This window comes from Oncorhynchus nerka, linkage group LG10 (assembly GCF_034236695.1).
Source record: "Oncorhynchus nerka isolate Pitt River linkage group LG10, Oner_Uvic_2.0, whole genome shotgun sequence".
Taxonomy (NCBI): domain Eukaryota; kingdom Metazoa; phylum Chordata; class Actinopteri; order Salmoniformes; family Salmonidae; genus Oncorhynchus; species Oncorhynchus nerka.
Window position 1 is genome coordinate 4,970,374 of NC_088405.1, and position 17,492 is coordinate 4,987,865.

A 17,492-nucleotide genomic window follows, 5' to 3' on the forward strand; every position below is an offset into this window, starting at 1 on the left:
ACCATGGTATTAGACTGGACTCTCTCAGTCATAGACCATGGTATTAGACTGGACTCTTTCACCAGCCTCTCTCAGTGATAGACCATGGTATTAGACTGGACTCTCTCAGTGATAGACCATGGTATTAGACTGGACTCTTTCACCAGCCTCTCTCAGTGATAGACCATGATATTAGGCTGGACTCTATCACCAGTCTCTCTCAGTGATTGACCATGGTATTAGGGGGGACTCTCTCAGTGATAGACCATGGTATTAGGCTGGACTCTATCACCAGTCTCTCTCAGTGATTGACCATGGTATTAGGGGGGACTCTCTCAGTGATAGACCATGGTATTAGGGGGGACTCTTTCACCAGTCTCTCTCAGTGATAGACCATGGTATTAGGCTGGACTCTCTCAGTGATAGACCATGGTATTAGACTGGACTCTTTCACCAGCCTCTCTCAGTGATAGACCATGGTATTGGACTCTCTCAGTCATAGACCATGGTATTAGACTGGACTCTTTCACCAGCCTCTCTCAGTGATAGACCATGGTATAGACTTAGTGATAGACCATGGTATTAGACTGGACTCTTTCACCAGCCTCTCTCAGTGATAGACCATGGTATTAGACTGGACTCTCTCAGTGATAGACCATGGTATTAGACTGGACTCTTTCACCAGTCTCTCTCAGTGATAGACCATGGTATTAGGGGGGACTCTTTCACCAGCCTCTCTCAGTGATAGATGGTTTATCACATGGGCTATAATGGTGGCTCTTATTTCATCAGTGACAACACCTCTTAATCTAATTTCACACAACGCATCACCGGGGGCAAACGCATAACCAGGGGCAAACTACCTGCCCTCCATGACACCTACACCACCCGATGTCACAGGAAGGCCATAAAGATAATCAAGGACAACAACCACCCGAGCCACTGCCTGTTCACCCCGCTATCATCCAGAAGGTGAGGTCAGTACAGGTGCATCAAAGAAGGGACAACATTTGATTTGATTTGATTTCAACTGGTCTAACTACTCCTTTGCTTGGTCAAGCTTCTCCTCTGCCTGGTCCAGCTTCTCCTCTGCCTGGTCCAGCTTCTCCTCTGCCTGGTCTAACTACTCCTCTGGCTGGTCCAGCTTCTCCTCTGCCTGGTCTAACTACTCCTCTGGCTGGTCCAGCTTCTCCTCTGCCTGGTCTAACTACTCCTCTGTCTGGACCAGCTACTTCTCTTCCTGGACCAGCTACTTCTCTACCTGGTCCAACTACTCCTCTTCCTGGTCCAGCTACTCCTCTCCCTGGTCCAACTATGCCTCTCCCTGGTCCAACTACTCCTCTCCCCGGTCCAACTACTCCTCTTCCTGGTCCAGCTACCCCTCTCCCTGGTCCAACTATGCCTCTCCCTGGTCCAACTACTCCTCTTCCTGGTCCAACTACTCCTCTCCCTGGTCCAGCTACTCCTCTCCCTGGTCCAACTACTCCTCTCCCTGGTCCAACTACTCCTCTCCCTGGTCCAGCTACTCCTCTCCCTGGTCCAACTACTCCTCTCCCTGGTCCAACTACTCCTCTCCCTGGTCCAACTACTCCTCTCCCTGGTCCAGCTACTCCTCTCCCTGGTCCAACTACTCCTCTCCCTGGTCCAGCTACTCCTCTCCCTGGTCCAACTACTCCTCTCCCTGGTCCAACTACTCCTCTCCCTGGTCCAGCTACTCCTCTCCCTGGTCCAACTACTCCTCTCCCTGGTCCAGCTACTCCTCTCCCTGGTCCAGCTACGCCTCTCCCTGGTCCAGCTACTCCTCTCCCTGGTCCAACTACTCCTCTCCCTGGTCCAACTACTCCTCTCCCTGGTCTAACTACTCCTCTGGCTGGTCCAGCTGTTATTTGTTCTCTCTCTGCTCCTCTGTGTTGTTCTGTATCCACATTGAACTAAATCAATCCAAAGAGTCCTCTTTGTACTGTGTTTGTCCATGTAACAGAAAGAGCTTCAACACCTGGCTATGTCTCCGACTGAGATTGGAATCGGCTGTGGTTGGTCTATTTTACACAATTTACAGTAAATCATCTATTTCTTATTGTGTCAATGATCTGTTCATTCAACAAAATGCTTATCCGCTGTTTCAATACAGCTTTTGAGCAGCTGTTGTTGCAGAAGTAAAGGTTTTATACTATATTTGAGGTTTTGAACATTAGGTCTTCATTTCTGACATGCTGTGTGCAAAGCATTTGTAAATAAGACAAGAAGGATCCATGATTTTGTTATTGGGTAAGCTTGTATGTAAAGAAAATGTAAGCATTTTTAGAAACGTGTTAATTGACTGCATATTCTGTGAAAACGACATGAATTGCGTTCATGGTTATTGTCCACAACAGACGGATGTTGTGCTGATTGTGTTTATAGACTTTTGAAAATGCGACTACAGATTGGACAAAAGGATGTTAGCGATGGTAAAGAAAACCCCGTAGTGTTTTGAATATTGACACATTAGTGTGGTCTGGGTCGTCACTAAGTTTCTTCTACGTGCTTCTACACCTGCATTGCTTGCTGTTTGGGGTTTTAGGCTGGGTTTCTGTACAGCACTTTGAGATATCAGCTGATGTAAGAAGGGCTTTATAAATACATTTGAATTTAAGTTAGATTCCTTTGATCTTCGCGTGTCTCATTTGTAAAGCAGAGTTTCACTTTGAGCAGGTTAGTACATGATTTTGCAAGATGTCTGTGGGGTTTTGGGCAAATTGGCTAACTGTTAGTTTTGAGGCCATGAGATGTAGTTTCAGCAAACGTGTGTTAAGGATTGGGGGAAACTGTAATAGATATGTCCTATAGCCAGACAGATGTAAGCATGGTTTGAAATGAATATGTTTTAGTCAAATATGATATATATTTGTGCTTCTTGCGATCAATTTGCAGTCTACAAATGATTTGTAATTATGTTCCCGGCCTCCCTGTCTATCCGCTCCAGAACAACATCTTCCCTCGGCTGAATCTAGTCGATGATCCATTCCCCAGGGTGTCATTATCGCGCCCCTGTCGTAATAAAGCTGTGCGCCAGGCGGCTCTCTCTCCTCGGCAGCGGCAGGTAGGGAGGCGAGTCCAGACAGCGGGGAAGGGGAGCGGGGACTGGAGGACCGGGGACTAGAGGACCGGGGATATTCACTGACAGCAGCAGTTACGTTCAGATTAACAGAACTGGGTGATTTTCGATGAGTGGCTGGACAATATTTAATAAGAAACCGCGTAGTCGGCTACGGTTCATGACCATCCTTAGGTTTTCCTCTGAGCTCTCTAGTCGCGCACACGAATACTGGATATAATTGTGGAACCACTACGGTAAGAGGAATGGTTTTTACATTATTTCGTGTTGATTGAAGGAGTTTTTTTTTGCTGTTGTTGTCATGGTTGCATATGATTTAGCGATCGAAAAAAGGCAAGATTGACAGTATTGAAATGCGGTGGTTTTCTTCACCAGCTGATTGCGTTCCTTCACATTATGGATCGATGGAAAGATTCACAGTAAGTAGGCTATGTTACGAATTACATGGTGTGCATTTAGCCTAGCTGTCTGTGCCAGTTTCATTATTAATACACGTGATACCTTTGCTTTGGCATAGAGAGATTGATGATTAAAGCAGGTATGCGTGAGTGTGAGAGAGGCATGCTACCCTCCCTGTCTTTCAACCCGAGGCGCCTGTTACGGCAACCACTATGCGGGTTTAGTGGAGCAAAGCTTTTTACAACATAGCATTTTCATCTCTTTATTACAATCCTCTTCTACAATCTGTTTTTTTCCCCCCTCTCCCCCTGTTGATTCATTCATTTCGTTTGTTACAACAGAAGAAGCGGCTGTTTTTCCCTGAAAGTTGCTCAATAGCCGTAGCCTGGGCCTACATGAGAGAGAGAGAGAGGTAGAGACATGCTTTCCTATCAGTTATGGGTACAGTCTTCAGTGAGCAGGCATGGACACATTTTGACATGCGGTATACTATGTAATGCGTATGATTACCCATCTGGTTGCCAGGGGCGATGGCGAAGCGACATGTGACCGCAGCATGGTGTCTTCAAGTCTACAGCTACAACATGATGTTTGATATGAGCCTCTAACTGTCACTCCTAACACCCCCCCCCCATCTCTTTCCGTACCCTGCCTGCAGTTATCCCAACCAGAAACATTCAACTGTGTACCTAGAAGGCATGGAAGGAATTCAGACAATGCTTGCATGCCTTGTAGCCTGTCATTATCCATTATGATGAGGATGAGGAGTGAGGTGTGACAGATTGAATCAGACATAGAATACACATAACTACAGTACCTTACTGTAACTCACAATACATAACTACAGTACCTTACTGTAACTCACAATACATAACTACAGTACCTTACTGTAACTCACAATACATAACTACAGTACCTTACTGTAACTCACAGTACATAACTACAGTACCTTACTGTAACTCACAATACATAACTACAGTACCTTACTGTAACTCACAATACATAACTACAGTACCTTACTGTAACTCACAATACATAACTACAGTACCTTACTGTAACTCACAATACATAACTACAGTACCTTACTGTAACTCACAATACATAACTACGATACCTTACTGTAACTCACAATACATAACTACAGTACCTTACTGTAACTCACAATACATAACTACAGTACCTTACTGTAACTCACAATATATAACTACAGTACCTTACTGTAACTCACAATACATAACTACAATACCTTACTGTAACTCACAATACATAACTACAGTACCTTACTGTAACTCACAATACATAACTACAGTACCTTACTGTAACTCACAATACAGAACTACAATACCTTACTGTAACTCACAATACATAACTACAATACCTTACTGTAACTCACAATACAGAACTACAATACCTTACTGTAACTCACAATACATAACTACAATACCTTACTGTAACTCACAATACAGAACTACAATACCTTACTGTAACTCACAATACAGAACTACAATACCTTACTGTAACTCACAATACAGAACTACAATACCTTACTGTAACTCACAATGCATAACTACAATACCTCACTATAACTCACAATACATAACTACAGTACCTTACTGTAACTCACAATACAGAACTACAATACCTTACTGTAACTCACAATACATAACTACAATACCTTACTGTAACTCACAATGCATAACTACAGTACCTTACTGTAACTCACAATACAGAACTACAATACCTTACTGTAACTCACAATACAGAACTACAATACCTTACTGTAACTCACAATACATAACTACAATACCTTACTGTAACTCACAATACAGAACTACAATACCTTACTGTAACTCACAATACATAACTACAATACCTTACTGTAACTCACAATACAGAACTACAATACCTTACTGTAACTCACAATACATAACTACAATACCTTACTGTAACTCACTATACATAACTACAGTACCTTACTATAACTCACAGTACATAACTACAATACCTTACTGTAACTCTCAATACATAACTACAGTACCTTACTGTAACTCACAATACATAACTGTACGATACCTTACTGTAACTCACAATACATAACTACAGTACCTTACTGTAACTCACAGTACATAACTACGATACCTTACTGTAACTCACAATACATAACTGCAATACCTTACTGTACCTCACAATACAGAACTACAATACCTTACTGTAACTCACAATACATAACTACAGTACCTTACTGTAACTCACAGTACATAACTACGATACCTTACTGTAACTCACAATACAGAACTACAATACCTTACTGTAACTCACAATACAGAACTATAAGACCTTACTGTAACTCACAATACATAACTACAATACCTTACTGTAACTCACAATACATAACTACAGTACCTTACTGTAACTCACAATACATAACTACGATACCTTACTGTAACTCACAATACATAACTACAGTACCTTACTGTAACTCACAGTACATAACTACGATACCTTACTGTAACTCACAATACATAACTACGATACCTTACTGTAACTCACTATACATAACTACAGTACCTTACTATAACTCACAATACATAACTACGATACCTTACTGTAACTCACTATACATAACTACAGTACCTTACTGTAACTCACAGTACATAACTACAATACCTTACTGTAACTCACAGTACATAACTACAGTACCTTACTGTAACTCACAATACATAACTACAGTACCTTACTGTAACTCACAGTACATAACTACGATACCTTACTGTAACTCACAATACATAACTACAGTACCTTACTGTAACTCACAATACATAACTACAGTACCTTACTGTAACTCACAGTACATAACTACGATACCTTACTGTAACTCACAATACAGAACTACAATACCTTACTGTAACTCACAATACAGAACTACAATACCTTACTGTAACTCACAATACATAACTACGATACCTTACTGTAACTCTCAATACATAACTACAGTACCTTACTGTAACTCTCAATACATAACTACAGTACCTTACTGTAACTCACAGTACATAACTACAGTACCTTACTGTAACTCACAATACATAACTACAGTACCTTACTGTAACTCACAGTACATAACTACGATACCTTACTGTAACTCACTATACATAACTACAGTACCTTACTATAACTCACAGTACATAACTACGATACCTTACTGTAACTCACTATACATAACTACAGTGCCTTACTGTAACTCACAGTACATAACTACAGTACCTTACTGTAACTCACAGTACATAACTACAATACCTTACTGTAACTCACAGTACATAACTACAATACCTTACTGTAACTCACAATACATAACTACGATACCTTACTGTAACTCACTATACATAACTACAGTACCTTACTATAACTCACAGTACATAACTACAATACCTTACTGTAACTCACAGTACATAACTACAATACCTTACTGTAACTCACAATACATAACTACAGTACCTTACTGTAACTCACAGTACATAACTACAGTACCTTACTGTAACTCACAATACATAACTACGATACCTTACTGTAACTCACAATACATAACTACAGTACCTTACTGTAACTCACAGTACATAACTACGATACCTTACTGTAACTCACAGTACATAACTACGATACCTTACTGTAACTCACTATACATAACTACGATACCTTACTGTAACTCACTATACATAACTACAGTACCTTACTGTAACTCACAGTACATAACTACAATACCTTACTGTAACTCACAATACATAACTACGATACCTTACTGTAACTCACTATACATAACTACAGTACCTTACTATAACTCACAGTACATAACTACAATACCTTACTGTAACTCACAGTACATAACTACAATACCTTACTGTAACTCACAATACATAACTACAGTACCTTACTGTAACTCACAGTACATAACTACAGTACCTTACTGTAACTCACTATACATAACTACAGTACCTTACTGTAACTCACTATACATAACTACAGTACCTTACTGTAACTCACAGTACATAACTACAGTACCTTACTGTAACTCACAATACATAACTACAATACCTCACTGTAACTCACAATACATAACTACAGTACCTTACTGTAACTCACAATACATAACTACAGTACCTTACTGTAACTCACAATACATAACTACAATACCTTACTGTAACTCACAGTACATAACTACAGTACCTTACTGTAACTCACAGTACATAACTACAGTACCTTACTGTAACTCACAGTACATAACTACAGTACCTTACTGTAACTCACAATACATAACTACGATACCTTACTGTAACTCACTATACATAACTACAGTACCTTACTCTAACTCACAGTACATAACTACGATACCTTACTGTAACTCACTATACATAACTACTATATAGACTGTAACTCACATTATAAAGTATAAATGCTTGTGAAATACAGTCCATGTGTATTATCAGGTTGTGTCGCTGGTAGGCCTAAGCTTATTAGCAGTATGTGAAACTGTTACTGACAAGTCCCAAGTCCGTTGATGTTGGTGGTAATGTAGGAACACTGTATGTAAGATACTGTACCTGAACAGCATGGAGGCTGTTCTCTCTGCCTCCCTGTGGATCCACGTACTGTCCAGGACCTCTATCTGCCAGCATGGAGGCTGTTCTCTCTGCCTCCCTGTGGATCCACATACTGTCCAGGACCTCTATCTGCCAGCATGGAGGCTGTTCTCTCTGTCTTCCTGCCTCCCTGTGGATCCACGTACTGTCCAGGACCTCTATCTGCCGGCATGGAGGCTGTTCTCTCTGCCTCCCTGTGGATCCACATACTGTCCAGGACCTCTATCTGCCGGCATGGAGGCTGTTCTCTCTGTCTTCCTGCCTCCCTGTGGATCCACATACTGTCCAGGACCTCTATCTGCCGGCATGGAGGCTGTTCTCTCTGCCTCCCTGTGGATCCACGTACTGTCCAGGACCTCTATCTGCCGGCATGGGAGGCTGTTCTCTGCCTCCCTGTGGATCCACCGTACTGTCCAGGACCTCTATCTGCCGGCATGGAGGCTGTTCTCTCTGTCTTCCTCCCTCCCTGTGGATCCATGTACTGTCCAGGACCTCTATCTGCCGGCATGGAGGCTGTTCTCTCTGTCTTCCTCCCTCCCTGTGGATCCACGTACTGTCCAGGACCTCTATCTGCCAGCATGGAGGCTGTTCTCTCTGCCTCCCTGTGGATCCACGTACTGTCCAGGACCTCTATCTGCCAGCATGGAGGCTGTTCTCTCTGCCTCCCTGTGGATCCACGTACTGTCCAGGACCTCTCTCTGCCAGCATGGAGGTTGTTCTCTGCCTCCCTGTGGATCCACGTACTATCCAGGACCTCTATCTGCCGGCATGGAGGCTGTTCTCTCTGCCTCCCTGTGGATCCACGTACTGTCCAGGACCTCTATCTGCCAGCATGGAGGCTGTTCTCTCTGTCTTCCTGCCTCCCTGTGGATCTGGATTTGAACAGGGAGAAACCAACCTGTTATTGTTCTGTTTGCCTCAGTGGAGGATTGCCTCACCTCCATAGCAACACATGATGCCCACAGATGGTTTTTCAGTTGGAGGCTTGTTGGAGCTTGTGGCTTCATTGCAGTGTCTCTTAGATTGTGGTATGGTGTTTTTCCATGATATTGCGATAGTCAAACTTGCAATACCCTAACTCAAGCAAGATGAGAATGTTTTGGTATCGGCGCAGCAGTCTAAGGCACTGCGTCTCAGTGCTAGGGGCGTCACTACAGACCCCAGTTCGATTCCAGGCTGTATCACAACCGGCCGTGATTGGGAGTTCCATAGGGCGGTGCACAATTGGCCGAGCGTCGTCAGGGTTTGGCCCGGAGGAAGGCCGTCATTGTAAATAAGGATTTGCCTGGTTAAATAAATAAAATAAGGCCACTGATGAATCAAAATACTGTAGTTATTGGAAAACAAAGGATGCATCCCAAATGGCACCCTATTCCCTATATAGTGCACTACTATTCACCCCAAATGGCACCCTATTCCCTATATAGTGCACTACTATTGACCCGAAATGGCACCCTATTCCCTATATAGTGCACTACTATTCACCCCAAATGGCACCCTATTCCCTACATAGTGCATTCCTATTGACTCCAAATGGCACGCTATTCCCTACATAGTGCATTCCTATTGACTCCAAATGGCACCCTATTCCCTATATAGTGCACTACTATTGACCCGAAATGGCACCCTATTCCCTATATAGTGCACTACTATTGACTCCAAATGGCACCCTATTCCCTATATAGTGCACTACTATTGACTCCAAATGGCACCCTATTCCCTTTATAGGGCACTACTGTAACTATGCTGCTTCCTGCTTAGAGGCCCCTGTCAGGAAACCCCCTCAGCTCTCCCCTGATGGCTGGACCTCTGTTACAGAACCAGCTGGTCGTTCATAGAGACCTCTCCTCTCTGTTACAGAACTACCTGGTCGTTCATAGAGACCTCTCCTCTCTGTTACAGAACTACCTGGTCGTTCATAGAGACCTCTCCTCTCTGTTACAGAACTACCTGGTCGTTCATAGAGACCTCTCCTCTCTGTTACAGAACTACGTGGTCCTAATTCCCTCCCTAGCCTTTCCTCCTTGGTCATAACGCTCCCTACCCTACCCTTACCCCATAACCTCTAGCCCCTTACCCCTACCCTACCTAACCCCTAACCTCTAGCCCCTTACCCCTAACCCCTTACCCCATGATCCCTAACCCCTTACCCCTAACCTCAAACCCCTTACCCCTACCCTAACCCCTTACCCCTACCCTAACCTAACCCCTAACCTCTAGCCCCTTACCCCTAACCTCTAGCCCCTTACCCCTAACCTCTAGCCCCTTACCCCTAACCCCTTACCCCTACCTGGCCCTTACCCCTAACCTCTGGCCCTTAACCTCTAACCCCGTACCCCTAACCCCCTTACCCCTGATCTGTAACTAGCCCCTTACCCCTAACCTCTAGCCCCTTACCCCTAACCCCTTACCCCTACCTGGCCCTTACCCCTAACCTCTGGCCCTTAACCTCTAACCCCGTACCCCTAACCCCTTACCCCTGATCTGTAAGGTAGAAGCAATATGTTGTAAGCTCCATCACTTCCCTGCTAATATTTATCCAGGTTCTTCAGAGCCGCGAAGATGGGTTTAAGATTGGGTTAAGGGCAGAGGGGAATTTACAGGGAGTGAATTAGGACTGGGTGTGCCTTCATCTGAAGGAGGACGAGGACCCTGCCAACTAAACCCACGAGGACCCTGTGAACTAAACCCACGAGGACCCTGTGAACTAAACCCACGAGGACCCTGTAAACTAAACCCATGATGACCCTGTAAACTAAACCCACGAGGACCCTGTAAACTAAACCCACGAGGACCCTGTAAACTAAACCCATGAGGACCCTGTCAACTAAACCCATGAGGACCCTGTCAACTAAACCCATGAGGACCCTGTAAACTAAACCCATGAGGACCCTGTAAACTAAACCCACGAGGACCCTGTAAACTAAACCCTTGAGGACCCTGTCAACTAAACCCATGAGGACCCTGTGAACTAAACCCATGAGGACCCTGTAAACTAAACCCACGAGGACCCTGTAAACTAAACCCACCAGGACTCTGTAAACTAAACCCACGAGGACCCTGTAAACTAAACCCATGAGGACCCTGTAAACTAAACCCACCAGGACCCTGTAAACTAAACCCACGAGGACCCTGTAAACTAAACCCACGAGGACCCTGTAAACTAAACCCATGAGGACCCTGTAAACTAAACCCACCAGGACCCTGTAAACTAAACCCACGAGGACCCTGTAAACTAAACCCATGATGACCCTGTAAACTAAACCCACGAGGACCCTGTAAACTAAACCCATGAGGACCCTGTAAACTAAACCCATGAGGACCCTGTCAACTAAACCCATGAGGACCCTGTCAACTAAACCCATGAGGACCCTGTAAACTAAACCCATGAGGACCCTGTAAACTAAACCCACCAGGACCCTGTAAACTAAACCCACGAGGACCCTGTAAACTAAACCCATGATGACCCTGTAAACTAAACCCACGAGGACCCTGTAAACTAAACCCATGAGGACCCTGTCAACTAAACCCATGAGGACCCTGTCAACTAAACCCATGAGGACCCTGTAAACTAAACCCATGAGGACCCTGTAAACTAAACCCATGAGGACCCTGTAAACTAAACCCACGAGGACCCTGTAAACTAAACCCTTGAGGACCCTGTCAACTAAACCCATGAGGACCCTGTGAACTAAACCCATGAGGACCCTGTAAACTAAACCCACGAGGACCCTGTAAACTAAACCCACCAGGACTCTGTAAACTAAACCCACGAGGACCCTGTAAACTAAACCCATGAGGACCCTGTAAACTAAACCCACCAGGACCCTGTAAACTAAACCCACGAGGACCCTGTAAACTAAACCCACGAGGACCCTGTAAACTAAACCCATGAGGACCCTGTAAACTAAACCCACCAGGACCCTGTAAACTAAACCCACGAGGACCCTGTAAACTAAACCCACGAGGACCCTGTAAACTAAACCCACGAGGACAGTCCACAGCTGGGGACATTACCTGCTGTTACCTGCTGTCTTCTCACACACCCAATGTGATCTCCTTTAGATTAGACCACACACATTGTCTTATAGGCAACACACACACACACACATGAACGCACACGTATGCACTCACACACACACACACGAGAACACACACACACAGCCACGAGAACACACACACACACACACACGAGAACACACACACACAGACACGAGAACACACACACACTGCTCAGGAAGTGAAACATCCCAGTACTCAAAGTAACATGTATTACTCTGACGTGTGTTAGTTCACCTGACTGTTTGACTGTTTACTGTCGAATGCATTTAAGACTCTGCAAGGTCATTTGCCTGCGGAACAGCTGTAGAGAGAGAGAGACAGAGAGAGAGACAGAGAGAGAGAGAGAGAGAGAGAGAGAGAGAGAGAGAGAGAGACAGAGAGAGAGAGAGAGAGAGAGAGAGAGAGAGAGAGAGAGAGAGAGAGAGAGAGAGAGAGAGAGAGATATCTTGGAGGATGTCTCCTCAGTTGCAACAGGACTTATCAACCATCTGTTAAAAGTAACATATTCTGTTGATTCATTCTGTGGTAGCTAACAGCATGGGCAAGCACATGGCAACCACATGAGATGGTCCACTGAGGAGAAGAATGAGATGAGACCATTCTGTCAGAATTATTCTGTAGACTCTGTAGATAGGTGAGAGGAGAGGCGAAGACGAGACTGGAAAAGAGGAGCAGAAAGGAGATAGGAGAAGGAGAGGATAGGAATGGAAGGGGGGGGAGGAGAGGCGAAGACGAGAGGAGTGGAGAAGAGGAGCAGAAGGGAGAGGAGAGAAGGAAAGGATAGGAATGGAAGAGGAGGGTGGAGGAGAGCAGAGCAGAACAGCCGAGAGGAGAGGAGTTCCCCAGTCAAGCCAGCCAGAGGAAAGTTCTGGTTTGAATTAGAGAATAAGCAGCACTGAGAAGGAGGGAATGATGACACTTTATTAGAGCAGCTGCTCAGAACGGTATGATGCTGTTTAGTAGGATGGGGTTCAGTATGATGGGGTTTGGTATGATGGGGTTCAGTATGATGCTGTTCAGTAGGATGGGGGTTCAGTAGGATGGGGTTCAGTGTGATGGTGTTCATTATGATGGGGTTCAGTATGATGGGGTTCAGTATGATGGGGTTCAGTGTGATGGGGTTCAGTGTGATGGGGTTCAGTATGATGGGGTTCAGTATGATGGGGTTCAGTGTGATGGGGTTCAGTGTGATGGGGTTCAGTGTGATGGGGTTCAGTGTGATGGGGTTCAGTATGATGGTGTTCAGTGTGATGGGGTTCAGTGTGATGGGGCTCAGTGTGATGGGGTTCAGTATGATGGGGTTCAGTATGATGGGGTTCAGTGGGATGGGGTTCAGTATGATGGGGTTCAGTGTGATGGGGTTCAGTGGGATGGGGTTCAGTGGGATGGGGTTCAGTATGATGGGGTTCAGTATGATGGGGTTCAGTATGATGGGGCTCAGTGGGATGGTGTTCAGTATGATGGGGTTCAGTATGATGGGGTTCAGTATGATGGGGTTCAGTAGGATGGGGTTCAGTGGGATGGGGTTCAGTGTGATGGGGTTCAGTGTGATGGGGTTCAGTGTGATGGGGTTCAGTATGATGGGGTTCAGTGTGATGGGGTTCAGTATGATGGGGTTCAGTATGATGGGGTTCAGTGTGATGGGGTTCAGTATGATGGGGTTCATTATGATGGGGTTCAGTGTGATGGGGTTCAGTATGATGGGGTTCAGTGTGATGGGGTGCAGTATGATGGGGTTCAGTATGATGCTGTTCAGTAGGATGGGGTTCAGTATGATGGGGTTCAGTATGATGGGGTTCAGTATGATGGGGTTCAGTGTGATGGGGTTCAGTATGATGGGGTTCAGTATGATGGGGTTCAGTGTGATGGGGTTCAGTATGATGGGGTTCAGTGGGATGGGGTTCAGTATGGTGGGGTTCAGTATGATGGGGTTCAGTGTGATCGGATTCAGTGTGATGGTGTTCAGTATGATGGGGTTCAGTATGATGGGGTTCAGTATGATGGGGTTCAGTGTGATGGGATTCAGTAAGATGGGGTTCAGTATGATGTGGTTCAGTATGATGAGGTTCAGTATGATGGGGTTCAGTATGATGGGGTTCAGTATGATGGGGTTCAGTGTGATGGGGTTCAGTGGGATGGGGTTCAGTATGATGCTGTTCAGTATGATGGGGTTCAGTATGATGGGGTTTGGTATGATGGGGTTTGGTATGATGGGGTTCAGTGTGATGGGGTTCAGTGTGATGGGGTTCAGTGTGATGGGGTTCAGTGTGATGGGGTTCAGTATGATGGGGTTCAGTGTGATGGGGTTCAGTGTGATGGGGTTCAGTATGATGGGGTTCAGTGTGATGGGGTTCAGTGTGATGGGGTTCAGTATGACGGGGTTCAGTATGATGGGGTTCGGTATGATGGGGTTTGGTATGATGGGGTTCAGTGTGATGGGGTTCAGTGTGATGGGGTTCAGTGTGATGGGGTTCAGTGTGATGGTGCAACACCTTGTCTATTGTATTGTATTTGTGTCACGTATTTCATGAACATCTTAAAAACCTTGAAACTGAAATGTTCCAAATGCTTCTAGTGGCCCTTGGATTTGCCTTTCCACTCATGAATGATCAAAAAGAGTGACATTTACGTTTTAGTTACAGCTGTGTGCTTCATATTTTAATACTTTGTTTTACAGTAACATAAATGACATATCGGACAGCAACCTTTAACAGCTTGTTGGAAATGGAATCAGGCGCATGGTGAAAATAGTTGTTTACGACTTTCATGCATTTACGTAAGCCTACGTGATTCTCTGGCCAATCGACCTGGCCCGGGTATCCTGGAAGGACATTGACCTCATCCCGTCAGTTGAGGATGCCTGGTCATTCTTTAAAAGTAACTTCCTCACCATTTTAGATAAGCATGCTCCGTTCAAAAATGCAGAACCAAGAACAGATACAGCCCTTGGTTCACTCCAGACCTGACTGCCCTCGACCAGCACAAAAACATCCTGTGGCGGACTGCAATAGCATCGAATAGCCCCCGTGATATGCAACTGTTCAGGGAAGTCAGGAACCAATACACGCAGTCAGTCAGGAAAGCTAAGGCCAGCTTCTTCAGGCAGAAGTTTGCATCCTGTAGCTCCAACTCCAAAAGTTCTGGGACACTGTGAAGTCCATGGAGAACAAGAGCACCTCCTCCCAGCTGCCCACTGCACTGAGGCTAGGTAACACGGTCTCCACCGATAAATCCACGATTATCGAAAGCTTCAATAAGCACTTCTCAACGGCTGGCCATGCCTTCCGCCTGGCTACTCCAACCTCGGCCAACAGCTCCGCCCCCCGCAGCTCCTCGCCCAAGCCTCTCCAGGTTCTCCTTTACCCAAATCCAGATAGCAGATGTTCTGAAAGAGCTGCAAAACCTAGACCCGTACAAATCAGCTGGGCTTGACAATCTGGACCCTCTATTTCTGAAACTTTTCTGTTGTCTGTTCACACTGCTATGCTTTATCTTGGCCAGGTCGCAGTTGCAAATGAGAACTTGTTCTCAACTAGCCTACCTGGTTAAATAAAGGTGAAATAAAATAAATAAAAAATAGTTCACAATGTTTATGGGATGTCATATATCCAATCTACAGTAGATTGGGTTAGATAAAGTGTGTTTTCAGGCCAGGGAACATGGCAGCCCTGTTTGGCTGTTGTCCTCGCCCCGCTGTGAGATTGAAAGCAGGGTGTGTCCCAGAAACAGATTATCTTAGTGATTACGCTGTTGCTTCTGGCCTCGTTTAGTAGGAAGGGAAGTCAACACTGCAGGCACTGGCTCTGAGCTGCCTGAGTACACAGCTACTGGACACCTACAGTACAACACTGTAGGCACTGGCTCCGAGCTGCCTGAGTACACAGCTACTGGACACCTACAGTGCATTCATGGAATAAAGACCTCATATTGCCTTATCCTGGTGAAACGATACGCTTGTCCATTAAATATGGAGGTTGATGTTTTATCTTAAATAGGTTCATGTCGTTAGCCTCGTGAGAGAGCATGGGAAACAGTTATGGTAGTTGCTGTCTCAGTAAGAACAAGCCTTTTGAAGGATGTTTATGTTTTTGTTCCAAGGTCGAGATGCTCTTGTGTTTCTACACGGGAGTCCAGTGGAATATCACTGTGTGATTTACAGTATTGTAAGAATGTAACCTCTTTCTGCTTCCGCTGGCCCATAACACACAGAACCAGCTGGCCCATAACACACAGACCCAGCTGGCCCATAACACACAGACCCAGCTGGCCCATAACACACAGACCCAGCTGGCCCAGGAGGCAAAACCAAGGTTACTGTCTGGTATATGACTTACGTCACGATCTGAACCAAGGTTACTGTCTGGTATATGACTTATGTCACGATCTGAACCAAGGTTACTGTCTGGTATATGACTTATGTCACGATCTGAACCAAGGTTACTATCTGGTATATGACTTATGTCACAATCTGATCTGAACCAAGGTTACTGTCTGGTATATGACTTATGTCACGATCTGAACCCAGGTTACTGTCTGGTATATGACTTATGTCACGATCTGATCTGATCCAAGGTTACTGTCTGGTATATGACTTATGTCACGATCTGAACCCAGGTTACTGTCTGGTATATGACTTATGTCACAATCTGATCTGGTCCAAGGTTACTGTCTGGTATATGACTTATGTCACGATCTGAACCAAGGTTACTGTCTGGTATATGACTTATGTCACAATCTGATCTGAACCCAGGTTACTGTCTGGTATATGACTTATGTCACGATCTGATCCAAGGTTACTATCTGGTATATGACTTATGTCACGATCTGATCTGATCCAAGGTTACTGTCTGGTATATGACTTATGTCACGATCTGATCTGATCCAAGGTTACTGTCTGGTATATGACTTATGTCACGATCTGATCTGATCCAAGGTTACTGTCTGGTATACAGTAGTAGTTATATCGTGATCTGATCCACCTATGTGGTCCTATAACGTCACATAGATTTTGATGACACCTTGTAGCCTACAAGGATTTTGAGATGTGTCTTTTCTTACTTCACCTTGGAGATGCAGTAAGTCATGTCAGAAACGAGCAGATTCCCTCCTTACCAGGGGGTTGCAACGGGAATTATTTCCCCATTCTGAACAGACTGTTTTTCATTCCACTGTTACGACCAATAAAATAATGTTCTGAACTGGTTCGAACCCCCCCCTCAAAAAATGTACCGGTTTATTTCGATTCTTTCTGTTCTATATTAAACCTCTGAAATCATTTAAAAAATTATTTTTACATTTAGCTTGACATTAAATTATACTTCACA

General features: G+C 44.7%; 1 protein-coding gene across 2 annotated transcripts in view; it reads left to right on the forward strand.

The window, feature by feature from the left end:
• The first annotated feature begins 3,104 nt into the window (after positions 1-3,104).
• Positions 3,105-17,492, forward strand: part of LOC115119617 (receptor-type tyrosine-protein phosphatase epsilon-like) — a 188,299-nt gene continuing 173,911 nt past the window's right edge. For both annotated transcript variants that reach the window (XM_065022934.1, XM_065022935.1), the window contains exon 1: positions 3,105-3,312. The gene's annotated coding sequence lies outside the window, so the exon portion shown is untranslated. The remainder of the gene's footprint in view (positions 3,313-17,492) is intronic.